General features: G+C 44.4%; 1 long non-coding RNA gene across 7 annotated transcripts in view; it reads right to left on the bottom strand.

The window, feature by feature from the left end:
* The window catches only part of LOC149126003 (uncharacterized), a 611,412-nt gene that overhangs the window by 358,309 nt on the left and 239,739 nt on the right, over positions 1-13,364 (bottom strand). For all 7 annotated transcript variants that reach the window (XR_016235120.1, XR_016235111.1, XR_016235110.1 and 4 more), the window contains one exon: positions 8,367-8,441. This is a non-coding gene — a long non-coding RNA (uncharacterized LOC149126003). The remainder of the gene's footprint in view (positions 1-8,366; positions 8,442-13,364) is intronic.

The raw sequence follows: 13,364 nt of genomic DNA, 5'->3' as shown, positions 1-13,364 counted from the left end.
GCACCTAAAAACCTCCTCACAACATGGCGAAGAGAGGACCCGGATTCGGTTTGCCTGATTGATAGGACTTGTAAGAACCTGTGGCAACTCTAGCAAGTAGAGCAGAGTGTGTGCCGCGGGACACCGAAGACAGGCGCGTATCAATGCCAAAAAATAAAAAGAAAGGGGGATCTGTGGGGAGCAGCCCGGACTGGACTGAGTTACTGGAATTAAGACTTATTCTATGCATCTGCTCTCCCACAATGTGGTGCTGGGAGAGAAGTAAACAGCTTCCGCACAGCTGCCTCCAGTTCAACCAATAAACTGTAGGACTTGCTCCTGATTGGAGAGCAGCGTACTCGGCGTGTGGGCAGCCGAGTTGGGATTGGCGGAGGAGGACTACAAAGGAGGAGAGAAACGGCATGCACCAGGAACATCTATGGGGAACATCTAAGGGGAACATCTAGCTGAGGGAACACCTGTGCAGCCCCCAGAGAGCCGGCCGGCGGTGTGCCGCTCCCCTGCGGAAGTGGGGAATGTGGCCAGGGGGAACTGCCCTTCCACGGAGGTGGAAGGGATAGTAGCCAACCCGGGAAGAACCAGCAGCAAACCCGGGGAGGGCCGAGCAGACGAAAGAACAGCGCAGGGTCCTGTGTCGTTCCTCCACAAAGACGGGGAGCGACATAAAGATACGTAAAATTATCTTCCAAAATAGACTGTTCAGGATATGCTGGAATGAAGAAGCTACTAATGAACCTGAACATGGATGAGAACAGAAAATGCAAAAGCAAGCTGAGAGGCCGGCGCCGCAGCTCACTAGGCTAATCCTCCGCCTAGCAGCGCCGGCACACCGGGTTCTAGTCCCTGTCGGGGCGCCGGATTCTGTCCCGGTTGCCCCTCTTCCAGGCCAGCTCTCTGCTGTGGCCAGGGAGTGCAGTGGAGGATGGCCCAGGTGCTTGGGCCCTGCACCCCATGGGAGACCAGGAAAAGCACCTGGCTCCTGGCTCCTGCCATCGGATCAGCGCGGTGCGCCAGCCGCAGCGCGCCGGCCGCGGCGGCCATTGGAGGGTGAACCAACGGCAAAAGGAAGACCTTTCTCTCTGTCTCTCTCTCTCACTGTCCACTCTGCCTGTAAAAAAAAAAAAAAAAAGCAAGCTGAGAGAAAAATTAATAGTCAACAAGGGATGGTAGAAAGAAACTGAATAACTCAATGAGAGACTGAAAAAGAGAGAGCAAGAGGGAGAGAAGGAGATGGGGAGACCAGAGATGGGTAGAAGGAAGCAGGGAGGGAGAGAAGGAAGAAGCAGTTACCTGATTCACTTCTTATACAAACATAAACTTCAGGAAAGTAAAAACTTAAAATATAAAAATAAAGACATTAAAAGAAAACAAAATACCGACTGGCTTGTTTAAACTACGGGAGAAGTAATTCTTTCTGGGCTTCACACTGAGGAAGAAACTCGGGAAAATTATAATATCACCAGATAAAAATTAAAACTACATAGCAAAAAATCCCATAAATAAGGGTAAAATGAAATTTTAAATGATTAAAACAATTTGCAATACATGTGATATGGCAAGGGCTCTCACTTAGCAATCATAAAGGAAACAAGTAGAGAATCAAAGACCAGACTATAACAGGCAGCTCATAAAAGAAGGAATATCAATGGCAATTGAATTCTTAAATGATAATTCAATGAGAACAATATAAGCAATATTGAGACAGCAGGTACATCTTTCAGATTAGCAAACACTGGAGAACAATAGCAATACCCAGGGACTGTAAGAGAGCCAGAGAACACATCATCCACCGTTGGAAAACAGTAAACACGTTTTTGAGGAACATTTCTGCAATATTGGTCAAAATATAAAACATGATTACCTTTTGACCTAACGGCCCACCTCTAGAAACACACTGCTAAGAAAACACGTACAGATATTTACAACTGACAATAAGAGGTTTCGATCCAGGGATTAGGTGTGATGACGTGGAATTGGTTTGGGGGTATAACTATTTATTAAGCGCCTGCTCGGGGTCAGGTGCCAGTAGTACCAACATAATGAAGATGGTTCAGGGGCTGAGAGCATAGTGCTCCCAAGGCAGGTAGCTGGTGTGCTGTGTACTCTGAACTGAACGACGTCAGAGGGGCCTCAGAAGCGAAGCCCCTCTGTGCTCAGCTCTCCTGCCTCCGGGCCCTCGCTCTCTCCACAAGAGAGGTGGAAAGTAGAGTTCCTCTGCCCAAAGGCATGTGAGAGAAAATGGAGCCCCTCTCCCCCACAGCAAGGCGTAAAGCCACAACGGTTACTCTCTCCACTCCCCAAACCTCCTTAAAGACCCTCACCCACAGGGGTCCTGCCCCACGTCCACAAAGAAGGAATGCCACACTAGTGTGGGCACGCACATGTGTGTGCGTCCAGGAAGTCACAGAACAGACAGGTCCTGCTTGCTTCTGTTCCCATTAGAACACAGGCTTCGGTCCAATCACAAGGCTCCGTGATTGCATAAAAACAAATCGTCCTCCCTGGGCGTTCATTCTGAAGGCTCCTGTGTCACATGCAGCTTTAACTAAATAAATGTGTTTTGTTTTTCTTTCCTATCAACCTGTCTATTGTTATAGGGCCGTCAGCCATGGCTTTCATGATGGAATGGAAAAGTACTATTTGTTCGGCCCCTACAATGGGCAAGGTGCTTGGCTTGTGTGACTTCCTAATATAGTGGCAAAAACAAAAATTAAGGAAATGTCTAAGAAAAATTGTCAGACGGAGTGATGTGTGAGTAAGAGACACCCTTCACACTTCACAGTGAGGGGCAGTGCCCTCTTCCGAGAGTTATATGTAGGCTATGAACTGGATGAGACAAAGAGCAATTCAGACAAGAAGTGAACAGTAAGGAGTTTGGATTTTAGCCTAAACATAATGGGAATCCACTGTAGAGAGGTCTTTACGATATGATCTCCATTTCCGGCTGAGCCCTGGACCCGCTGTGTGGAGAACATACTGACAGGTGCAGTAGCAAAATCAGGGAGACCTAGGTGAAGGCTCCAGCTCCAGACTGGGGGGGAGACGATGAAACCCAGGCCAGGGATACGAAGGAAAGTGTGAGGGGATTTTTAATGCGTTGCAGGGTGACAGTGGTTGGCGCTTGATGAATGACTGGACGTGGAGACAAAGGAGGAAACTGAACTTTATTTTAAAAGGTTGACAGTTTTGGATTGTGCAACTGGGAGGATAACTGTGATCCTGCCTTAGATGGGAAAGACTGAAGGATGTTCTCCACGGGCTGTGGGACGCTAACACGCACTTGCTCTGCTCTCACCACCTAGGTTTGAGAAGCCTCCTCCATGTCCGTGCTAACATATCAAGTAGGCAAAGGCATATATGATGCCGGAGTTCTAGGAGAAGACTTGGAAGACCTCAGGAAGATGTTAGGAATCACCTAGGGAGCTTTAGAACAAGTAAGCAGGTTGTCATGACCAAGGAGGGGACAGAACCGAGCCACAGCGCACACCACCTTGACACTGACCCGGGGAAGCAGAGATGAAAGTCGAGTTCCCAGCTCTGCCGTCTTCTGCCTCTGGGATTCCCCAACTTAGCTTCTCTGTCCCTCAGTTTCCTCACCTGTAAAATCGGGATCCTCACAACAGAAACAGCCAAGGTCTGTCAGAGGGGCAATGCGGATAACCAGGAGTAAAGCACACCGCACTGCCTCCAATGCATAGTAAGGGCTCAACAACGGGTAGGTTCATTGCAAAGATGTCTACAGTTTTCACAGGAAAAAAGGAAGAAACCTACAAGTGATTTCACTCCTGAAAAATGATTTAACAATCAGCAAAAACCAAAAGGAAAGCTATGCAATCTGAGGAACAGAACAGATAGATAATGGCTACGTTGGTATCAAATTGGCAGAAAAATAGAAAGCCATTCAAAAAAAGAAAGGCATATTGGGTTCGGTTCCAACTAAAGAATTAAAGAAAGTTATAAAGGAGCAAATCCAACAGTAGTTAAGGGAAGAATATCAGAAGGTGACTCAAGAGCAGCCCAAGGCTTCTAGTTCTTGGATGACAGCAACACCAGAACCCGCTACAGCACAGAACTGCCTACTTGTCACTCCTTACATTCTAGGTCGGGGCCCATGCTCAAAGTTTGCCAGCAGCTCCAAAATTCAGAGCCAGGGCTTAGTTCGTATTTTCATTGAATTCTTTTCTAAGGGAAAGCAATCTTCCCATCACATCTTAACTTATGATATCTGCAGATACAGGAAATCAAGCACCAATAACCATTAAGAAGGGAGGAGATCTTGATAACAAATAACACTTGTGTTATTTCAATGGGTAACTTGCTGCTACATAGTTTTTCAAAACCTACAGGGGTAACACAATTAAAAAACCCAGGCAGAATATTCTTATAGGTGTTAACAAGACAGGCATAATTAATTGCTTTCGAATCAATATTTCCACAAAATGATGTCTAGATAGAGTTGCATTCTCTTCTTTAATTTGCTTACTTTTCTTAGTGGAACATTGTTCTCCTGCCTCCCTTCAAGGGCACAATCGTATCTCGCAGTATCCAGAGTGACTTAAGGATTGGAGAAAAGACAGCCTCTGTATCTGTGCAGTCACTCATGTGCAGCTGCTGAACTCTGTGAGAAACAGCCGGGCATTTACGACTGAAGCCCTGTGTTCCAGAAAAGCACTGGTATTTAAGTTCGAGCTTCAGACCGCCTGCTATAGGTTGAGGCTTTCTCCTCTTCACCATCTCTTCCCCTTTGCGATCTCCCCATTGCCCTCTGCTCCCGCATTTTCAATATAAAATGTTATCAAGGCTGCAAAGCCTGTTTTTCCCTTAGTGGGAAACAATGCTAAAATGTGTTGTCTGTACGGATTTTGTTGGCAGCTTAAAAATACTTTTCAGCTTGGATGTTTTCTATCCAAAGTGGATTTTGAAGGCAGTTAATAGGAGTCCTAACGTGTTTCTGAGACTCCTGTATTTTCAAACACATTTCTTATAAATATCAAAGAGAATGAATGTAGAACTTTGAATTTCACATCATTGTGGATAACCAGAGAAATTGCAGGCTGCTTTTAGAATTATCTGAAAACTATTTGACTACCTCTGAATTTATTCATGTGGATTTTATGTGCCTCTTATCTGAAATAAATTTTTAGTCTGTGCCGCCCCATCCTTTGATCTTGAAACCGTATCCTCTTAGAGTAAATGGGGCCAGTCTCCCTCCGAGCAGAGCGCCTGTCTAATCACCACTGTATTCCACCAATGCAGGGCACCCAGGAAGCTGTACACAGCAGCCAAGGCACGGAGAGCTTTGTGTCTGGAGCCCATCAGTATGGGTGATTGGTGCTCACAGCTCACAGCTCCAAGCAGCTTTGTCCTCTCCCCTGGGGTCCCCTCCCATCAACCACCCATGGAGCCAAGGCCCTTCTGATTTCTTCTCAGGAATGATAGAAGGAAGGAAGTTGGGGAGAAGGAAGGAAGGAGAGGGGGGAGGCAGGGAGGAAGAGAGGGGAGAGAGCTGGAGAGTGAAAGGGAGGCAGGGGAGAAATTAGTAAAGAAAAGAATAAAAACATGGACTATGTCTCTTCTCTGTAGAGAGAACAGAGAGAAGAGGAAGTCAGCTACCATTGAAATGTCACAGATCATTTAATCTATCAACATGATGGCCATCCTACTCACATGTCATGACATGACAGGCTTTGAGGAAGCTGACTGACAGGTTTGCATGATATGCTAAAGGTCACCTATTTACAAGTAGGAAGTAGAAGGCCCCGGGCTGAAGGTCAGATCTGAAAGATGGCAAACCCCAAAGTTTTCCATCTGTCTTCCTTGGGAGCTCTTCATTTTCAAGTGGAGTAATAAAGAACTCATTCAGCTAGCCAGAAGCACTGTGCCTTTCCAAGATTGTGTGATACTGCTACCCAACAGGGGAGCATCCAGGAGTATTATTTTGGGACACTGATCAAGAAATGACAAAAACATGAGTATGGCTAATGCCTCCTCAACACCACTTATCCCCAAGCATCTTCATCATACAATGGAATCCAGTAGCAAATACCAAGAGTCAGCCATCAGCGGTACCTCAAAGACGATGAAAGAAGCTGAGCTAGAATCAAAGAAACTGTGCAGCGGGGAAAATCCTGCAGGTACACTCAGGCTGTGCACAAGCAGCCACTGAGAAAGCAAGTGCTTAAATGACCGCCGCGGCAAGGACACCCATGGCCCTACCCCCAGAAAGAACAGAGAAAGCAGTTACAAAGCCAGGTAAATAAAGTAACGTGTCTTCTGCTCTGATTCTATCTTCTTGCTTCCAGCTTGGATTAGCAGGAATGTAAATCATTGCTCATTACATGAAAGTCTGGACATGGGACAGGGAGTGGGGCTGAACAGTCAAGTTTTCCATTGAACTGTACCGACAGGTTAATAGGTGAACATGACCATAGTGTGTTGAAAACTGCCCCACATGTAAGGAGACAGGAAGACTCAGAATGCCACAGCTGGGAGTAGGGAAAAGAAAACAAGTAAACCTTCTATTTGTATCCATAAAACTGCTTCTACAGGAATCTGTGTGTTATCATCGGAGACCCCAGAACTGACCAGGTTGATACCATGTCACAGCCTCTTCTAAGGCTGAATAGCGGACACTTGGAGATGTAGAAGACCTTGTCCTAGTGACAATTCCCAGAGTCAAAGTTGGGAATGCAGACCAGTATTGCTACACAGATAGATGATCCTCAACTTACAATGGAGTTACCGCCTTAAACCTGTCATGACATGAAAACACCCTCACCAAAAATGTGTGTGATACACCAGCCCGACCGAACATCATCGCACAGCCTAGCCCACGTGACAACGTGCTCAGAACACTTACATCAGGATGCACCTGAATATGCACCTTAATCGTGGTGCCTGTTTTACGACAAAGCGTTGGACAGCTCATGTAATTCTTAAAATACCTGTATCCAAAACAGTGCTGGTGCCTCAGTGCACCGCAGAGGACCTTCATGACCACGCACCTGCTACGACAGGGAGCTGCGCGTTCTCATCACCGCCTGGCACCCCAGGAAGTATCGCGGCCACATCACTGTTCTGGGAAAGGACCCAAAGGCAGAACGAGAAGTCTCGTGTCCAAGGACTGCACTGCACTTTCACTCCATTGAAAAGCAAAGTCATAGGCAGAAACATCACGGGTGAGGGAACGTCTGTACGGCTTTAAGACAGGTCAACAACAGACACTCCCACTGGTTTTGCCTTTTACACTGTTTAGGCTGTCAGTCATTCACTCTGACAAAACTACCAGAGAAGATATTTAAAACCAATTTTGTACTTCACTAGAAGATATAAATGATGTAAAAAGTAAAAATATGTCCCATACTATCAATCATAAAACAAGACATATGATAATGAATTCAAGGAATGATACTATAATGTCAAAAGGTATGACAATGGGAGGGAGGTATGTCTTTTTTTCTGCTTCTTTATACCATGTTTTGCAAATTCCCTAAAATCATCTTGAAAAACATTATAATTATAAAAAAAACCCACGAGATTTAGGGGGAAACACTACTCTTGCTACTCTACACGTCTTTGAACATGTGGTATAAGAAGGAAAATCCTGTATTTAGTTAGCTTAGTTTGAAATTACAAAAAGTAATTTAAAAGTTTAAAAGCTCAGATGTTTATAAAATCAGTGACTTAATCCAGGAAGGAGTATTTAAATGGATTTCTGAGTAATTTTCAGTTCTTTGAGAGTTTATAAGTGCATTCCAACTCTTAAAACATAAAGCCACTTTTAAACATTGTCATGATGCCAAATTCTGATCACATATGTTTGTTTCAGTGAGCTATTTCAGCCATTCACATAAAGAATGTTCAGTAAATAATCTTACGGCATAGAAATCTCTGAGGATTACAAGACAGAGCCAAGGTCTTCAGCTGGCGTGGCATGAGGGTGCATCTCATGCATGGAATGACACGGAATCCACTCCCACACATCACAGCCACACAGCGAGGCTCCCAGGGCCTCCCGCAGCTGTCTGGAAGCCACTGAAAAGTGATTAAAAGTCCAAAAACAGAGAGGAGCTCTAACAGCCTTGTGTTCCAATGCCTCATTCCTTTTTAGTGCTTCTGACTCATTCTCTCAGCTGTAGTTTTGGTGAGGATTCCCCGTGCACAGTAGCCTTCTGATGTCAGAAAACACTACAGTCATAACTGTTTGAGCAACTGTCTTATTACAAATCCCCCGACACGGTTCTAACAAGATCGATCACAGCATCTGAAAATCAACTCCATAAGCCATCACCTTAGAACGCGGGTGTCCAACGGCCCCAGGAAGGGGGCTGCTCCGTGAAGCACCGCGAGAAAACATCAACGCTTACCCAGGCTCCTGGCTCGGGCTCGTCTTGCCAGCTTCCCCTTTCACATCCATATCATTCAGCCGCACCTTCATTTCACTGTTTGCAAAATGAGAAGAAAACGATGAGCACCCACTCTCAGGGATGTGGCAGGATCTGTCCCCCGAGTGTTCCTGTAAGACTTAACATCGCAGGCTTCATGGATAGAGAAGGTTCTGGAGCATTCTCCACTCTACAGGATGGAGGGAACTTTTACATCTGTGGCCGCCCCAATCTTGGATCAAGCTGAGCTTGAAGCTGGTGCCCACGAAATGCTTTTATTCAAAGAGAAGTCGTCTGAACAATGTTCTGAGGAATGGTCTCTCCATGACCCATGCCCCATTGCCCTTGACCTCTACACAATCTTTGCCCCTTGTACTTTCATGGTTTCATTCATGACAGTGCCTACTTATTCCTTCTCCTAAAGTTTCTAATTTAATTCTATGACTTGTGGCATAACCTCTGTTTAAAGACAGAAATGTAAACACTAACTATAGAACTCTGGTGTGCTATCTTTAAAGTAACCTAATACAATTTAGGGTTTTTTTTTTAACTCATGAATAACATATCATGTATTTTCTCCTCCCTTTATTAAAGGATACACAGGTTTTGTTGAATTTCAGATTTCAGATTTTAAAAAGTATTCAAGAACACAAAGAGAACAAGTGTTTGGAGAAGACAATGAAAAAGAGATTGAGAACTGAAAGTATTAAATAAGAGAAAAGAGAGAGAAGTCGGGAAAATGAGAGCATTAAAAGGATTTGTTCCACAGGTGTAGATTGAAACGCCACTTTATTCTACATACGATTGAGGGTGAGAAGGGACGCGACTGAAGTTGTACCTACTGGAATTGAGAGGAAAATCAGAAGACACACACAGCAAGAGATGCTGGTGGTAACATGGTTATGACATGATCTCTCAGTAGTTGACTCTATTTTTCAAACACCAGCATCTAGTATTGCTCACTAAATTATAAAAAGTAATGCTTATGCGTCTTATAGTCTTTAACAGTTCATTAGTCTGTTATAAGACGACAAAGAAAAGCCTCCTGCTTTGGTATGGTAATAACTTTTTCTACAAGATTAAAGAAAGAAATACCCACTAGACACAAGGTATTCCTGAGAACAGCTGGATAACCTGATAGCCCTCTGTAACTCTCATACCAAGAGGTAACATCGCAAGACTTAACAGAACAATGAGCAGGCAAAATAGACAACAGTGAAGATGGAAGTCCTGCAGTAGCTGAGCTCACTCATCCACAGATTACTTTATGAGCTGTGTAAAATTTGTAGGTCATCTTGTCTCTTAGATTTTAGCATAAACCAACGAGTTGGCATCATTAAGACACTTCAGTTCTCTGGGTCCGAAATGTCAAAGGCTCAGCTAATGTCAGTGTATCTGAGAGGCAAAGAGAGAGAGTCAGAGAGCTCCCGTCCACGGGTTCGCTTCCCCAGACTCTGCTACAGCCAGGACTGGGCTGAGCCAAAGTCAAGAGCCAAGAGCTGGGAACTCAACGCAGGCCTCCCACAAGGGTGTCAAGGACCCAGGCACTCTGCAGCGTCTGCTTTAGCAGGAAGCTGGAGTCAGGAGCTGAGGCAGGTAGCAAAGCCACAGGATGTACTATTGTAACCTCAAAACTGAACCTGACATCATTCCCTTTCGAACGTTTTCATCTTCTAAATATCTAGTTGCTTGAAATTCTCTATTTTCACATCATCTTTTCTTCAATAAGGTAAACCCAATCCAAGATTTTCATTTCTATCCTCCACTGCTCCATGAAAGCAGTTCCAACTTGGGTTCATATTAAGTTTCCTGATGAATGATTTCTGAAAAGTTTGTGTGCTCATTCCTGTCCTATTTTAGATCCATCTGCTTTCCTCACAAATATTTTCTTTTCTCTGTAGGACAGACCATTTGGCATAGATTCTGCATAACAAAGAGGACATTATACAGCCCTTGATGAAGGAATTAAATCAACTCAGATACCAGCTCGATATTTGCCTATATTTTTTTAAAGAATTTCAAGGTTGAATAGCCTAGAGGAAAAAAAAAAAAATCAGTGTTCTCTGGCATAAAATCTTCATCCTTGAGAAAAGCAGAACTTTCAGTGATAACGGACAACTTAGCATTTAGTTTACAAAGGATTAGCTGATTCTCCATGAAGGGGATATTTTTTAATATGTACCTGAAAACCAAGATGCTGATGACAGAATTACTGCCTGGATGAGACAACTTGTGGGAATGGGAACTGAAGTCTTAAATTCCTCTGGACCACCCACCACGCGAGAATAAAGCCACATCTGAGGACAACACAAAGCCCACTATGGCCAGCAGCGAGGACGGACTTGAAGAGCACTGGGATGACCCAGACTTGAACTCAGAGAGATAAAGGACTGTGATGCCTCCGCTCGGTCTCTGCAGCTCCAGAGAACATCGGTTCACAGGGAGCATCGCTGAGGTCAGCTTTCACGGCCAGATTTTATAACCAGGTCCTCTGAACACAGAACCATCTCCTGGCTCCGCGTCGTCTCAGGCCAGCTAGCTGGTTAACGCCATCCAGTTGTGAGAATCAAAAAAATGAAGGAACAGACAAAAGTAGAGAGAAAAAGGCAGCGGACAAAGCCTAAACGAGAAACGGAGGGAAGTGTAAAGAAAGCATGAAAGTGAGAATGAGAGAGAACGTAGGATCAACGATGAGTACGATACAGTTCAAGTGGAAAAAACTGAGAAACAGGAGAAAACTGAAAACTTTTGCCTAACATAAAGCCAGTTAAAAAGACACGTCATCTTTGGTGCGATGTCAACTCACTTACTCTCAAATATTTTATGCAAAGGAAATCGCTAAAACTGGTGTTTTCACCTGCTTCTATTCCTATTGTGTAAGTTTCGCTCTACATTTCTGCTAGTGAGAACCTTCGAATTTGTATCGGTCTTGCTTTGGTTTCCTAAGGAGGTGCACGTGGAGCCCCCAGCTGCTCTCATGCCTACCTATACGTGACAAGAAAGTGCCTGCATTTCCTACCGGGCTTCGCTGTGGGATTGCTCCAGAGCTTGGTGCTGTCCCTACTCAAGCAAAATCAAAGAAGGAGGCTGGCGGGCTGCTAGGACTTCCTGTAGTGCTGCCGCTGGCTGCCGGTTTAACTCCACCCTCCCCACCCACGTGGTGTGGACAAGTGTGAGCTCAGGGGCTCGGAGGTGCATCCTGTGATCTGGAATGTAACTGATGGGCTCAATCCACTGTCCACTCTCTGGCCTTCCGTGCCATCGCAGAAGACGTGAGTCAACGCAGTCGATCCCAAGAATCCCCAGGCTGCTCCGGAGAGACCAGATTCTTGGTCCCATTCCTGAAATAACACTCAGTAAAGGAAAAGCCGACTGTCACCGTGCCAGGGGATTCCAAATTCAGGCATACTTAAGAACCTCTACAGCAAGGAGCAACCTTCAAGTATACATCGTGTGTCATTTCGCTTCCCCATTTTAATGATACCTGAGAAAACAGCAATGTGGGAACTATAATAATAGACTGATAAAACGTACACTAACAGATTTTTTTAAAATTGTGACTCCAAGTGTCATTAGATTGCCTTCAAGAAACCTGTAGAGGAGCCAAATAGTATGCTGTGGGGACAAGCAAAAGAGACAAAAGTGCAATCCTGATTGTGCATTAGAGGCACAAAAAGCCAAATGTTAACTGCAGCCACCTGAGAACAATCCAGGCCTGACGTGGGACGTGGAAAGTGGTCATTTGTTCTCAATTCTGCGGCCAGCACCTCTGTGGATTTATGGTGATAGAGATAACAATTCATTTCCTTGGCTTTTAGTCCAAAGGAACTTAAATTCTCAATTTATTACTTTATGACCTTTGCTACAGTTGAATGCTATAAATATGAAATTCTTTCTTTGGTTGTGCACTGTGCAGCCACAGGAGAGGAGGGACTTGGGAAACAAGCGGTGCTTTCAGTGTGGTGTCTCTCGTGGCATAAGGAAAGAAAAATGCAAAATCTTGAAGAACACAAGCATCGATTATTCTTCCACACTCATCGGCCACTCTCCCAAGCTTTGCAGAGTGGCATCAGAGGTGTTAATTGGCTTAATTCCTTTTAAAGTTCATCACTTGTGATGAATGGACTCAAAGAGTAGGAGCATAAAGATTGCCAGGGCTGGAGTTTTTAATCCCTTGAGTGTTAAATGCACTTGACCTCTTTCCCTCCTTCCTGTGGACTTTACATTCATGCAGAAATGGAAGGCAAATTGGCTCTCACTGCACTGATCAGCTGTGGATCCCAGGGAAATGCTGTATTTCAGGATATTTTTACCCTGGATTTTGTTAATTCCTTCATAGAATTAGCATCACTCTCATCAATACAGCATTAATTCCCATCTTCAGTGTTCTGTAGTCCCAGAGCATGCAAAAATGGGCTGTCGTCCTTCTTAATCTCCTCATAGAATATTTGCTAGATAAAACACTGACCTAGAGCCTGAAAGGTGATGTTGGGTACAAAGATTCTCCTTTATTTATACAACATAAATATTCTCAAGATACACATTCAAATTTTAGAAGAAAATAATACCATTGAGCCTCAATAATAATTTTAGAATACCAAAATAGTCTAACATAAAACATTATATAAAATACACGCAAATCTGGTTACAGTTAAATTTATATAGACTAGTTTGGAGTTAGTAAGAAATAAATATCAGACTAAATAACAACATACAATGAGAACAAGTCTTCAGGAAGCACAGGCTGCCTGCCATGCATCAGTCTAAGCTTCACGTTCACGAACTCACTTCATGGCCACAATACAGGAGGAGCACACTAGGAGAGGGTGAACCTTTTGCCTAGTGCCCTCAGGCCGCTGTAGCGAAACTCAACTTCAGGTCCACCTGACGGCAAAGCTCGTCTTCTTAAACACTGCACAAACACACCTCTTCCTTAATTTTAAACGATTTTGTTAAACACATAGAATGGGACCGGAACAC

The sequence above is a fragment of the Oryctolagus cuniculus genome, chromosome 6 (assembly GCF_051225735.1).
Source record: "Oryctolagus cuniculus isolate XC-2025 breed Fujian yellow rabbit chromosome 6, ASM5122573v1, whole genome shotgun sequence".
Lineage (NCBI taxonomy): Eukaryota > Metazoa > Chordata > Mammalia > Lagomorpha > Leporidae > Oryctolagus > Oryctolagus cuniculus.
Note: the sequence above shows the minus strand (reverse complement) of the source record. Positions and strands in the feature narration are given on the sequence as shown.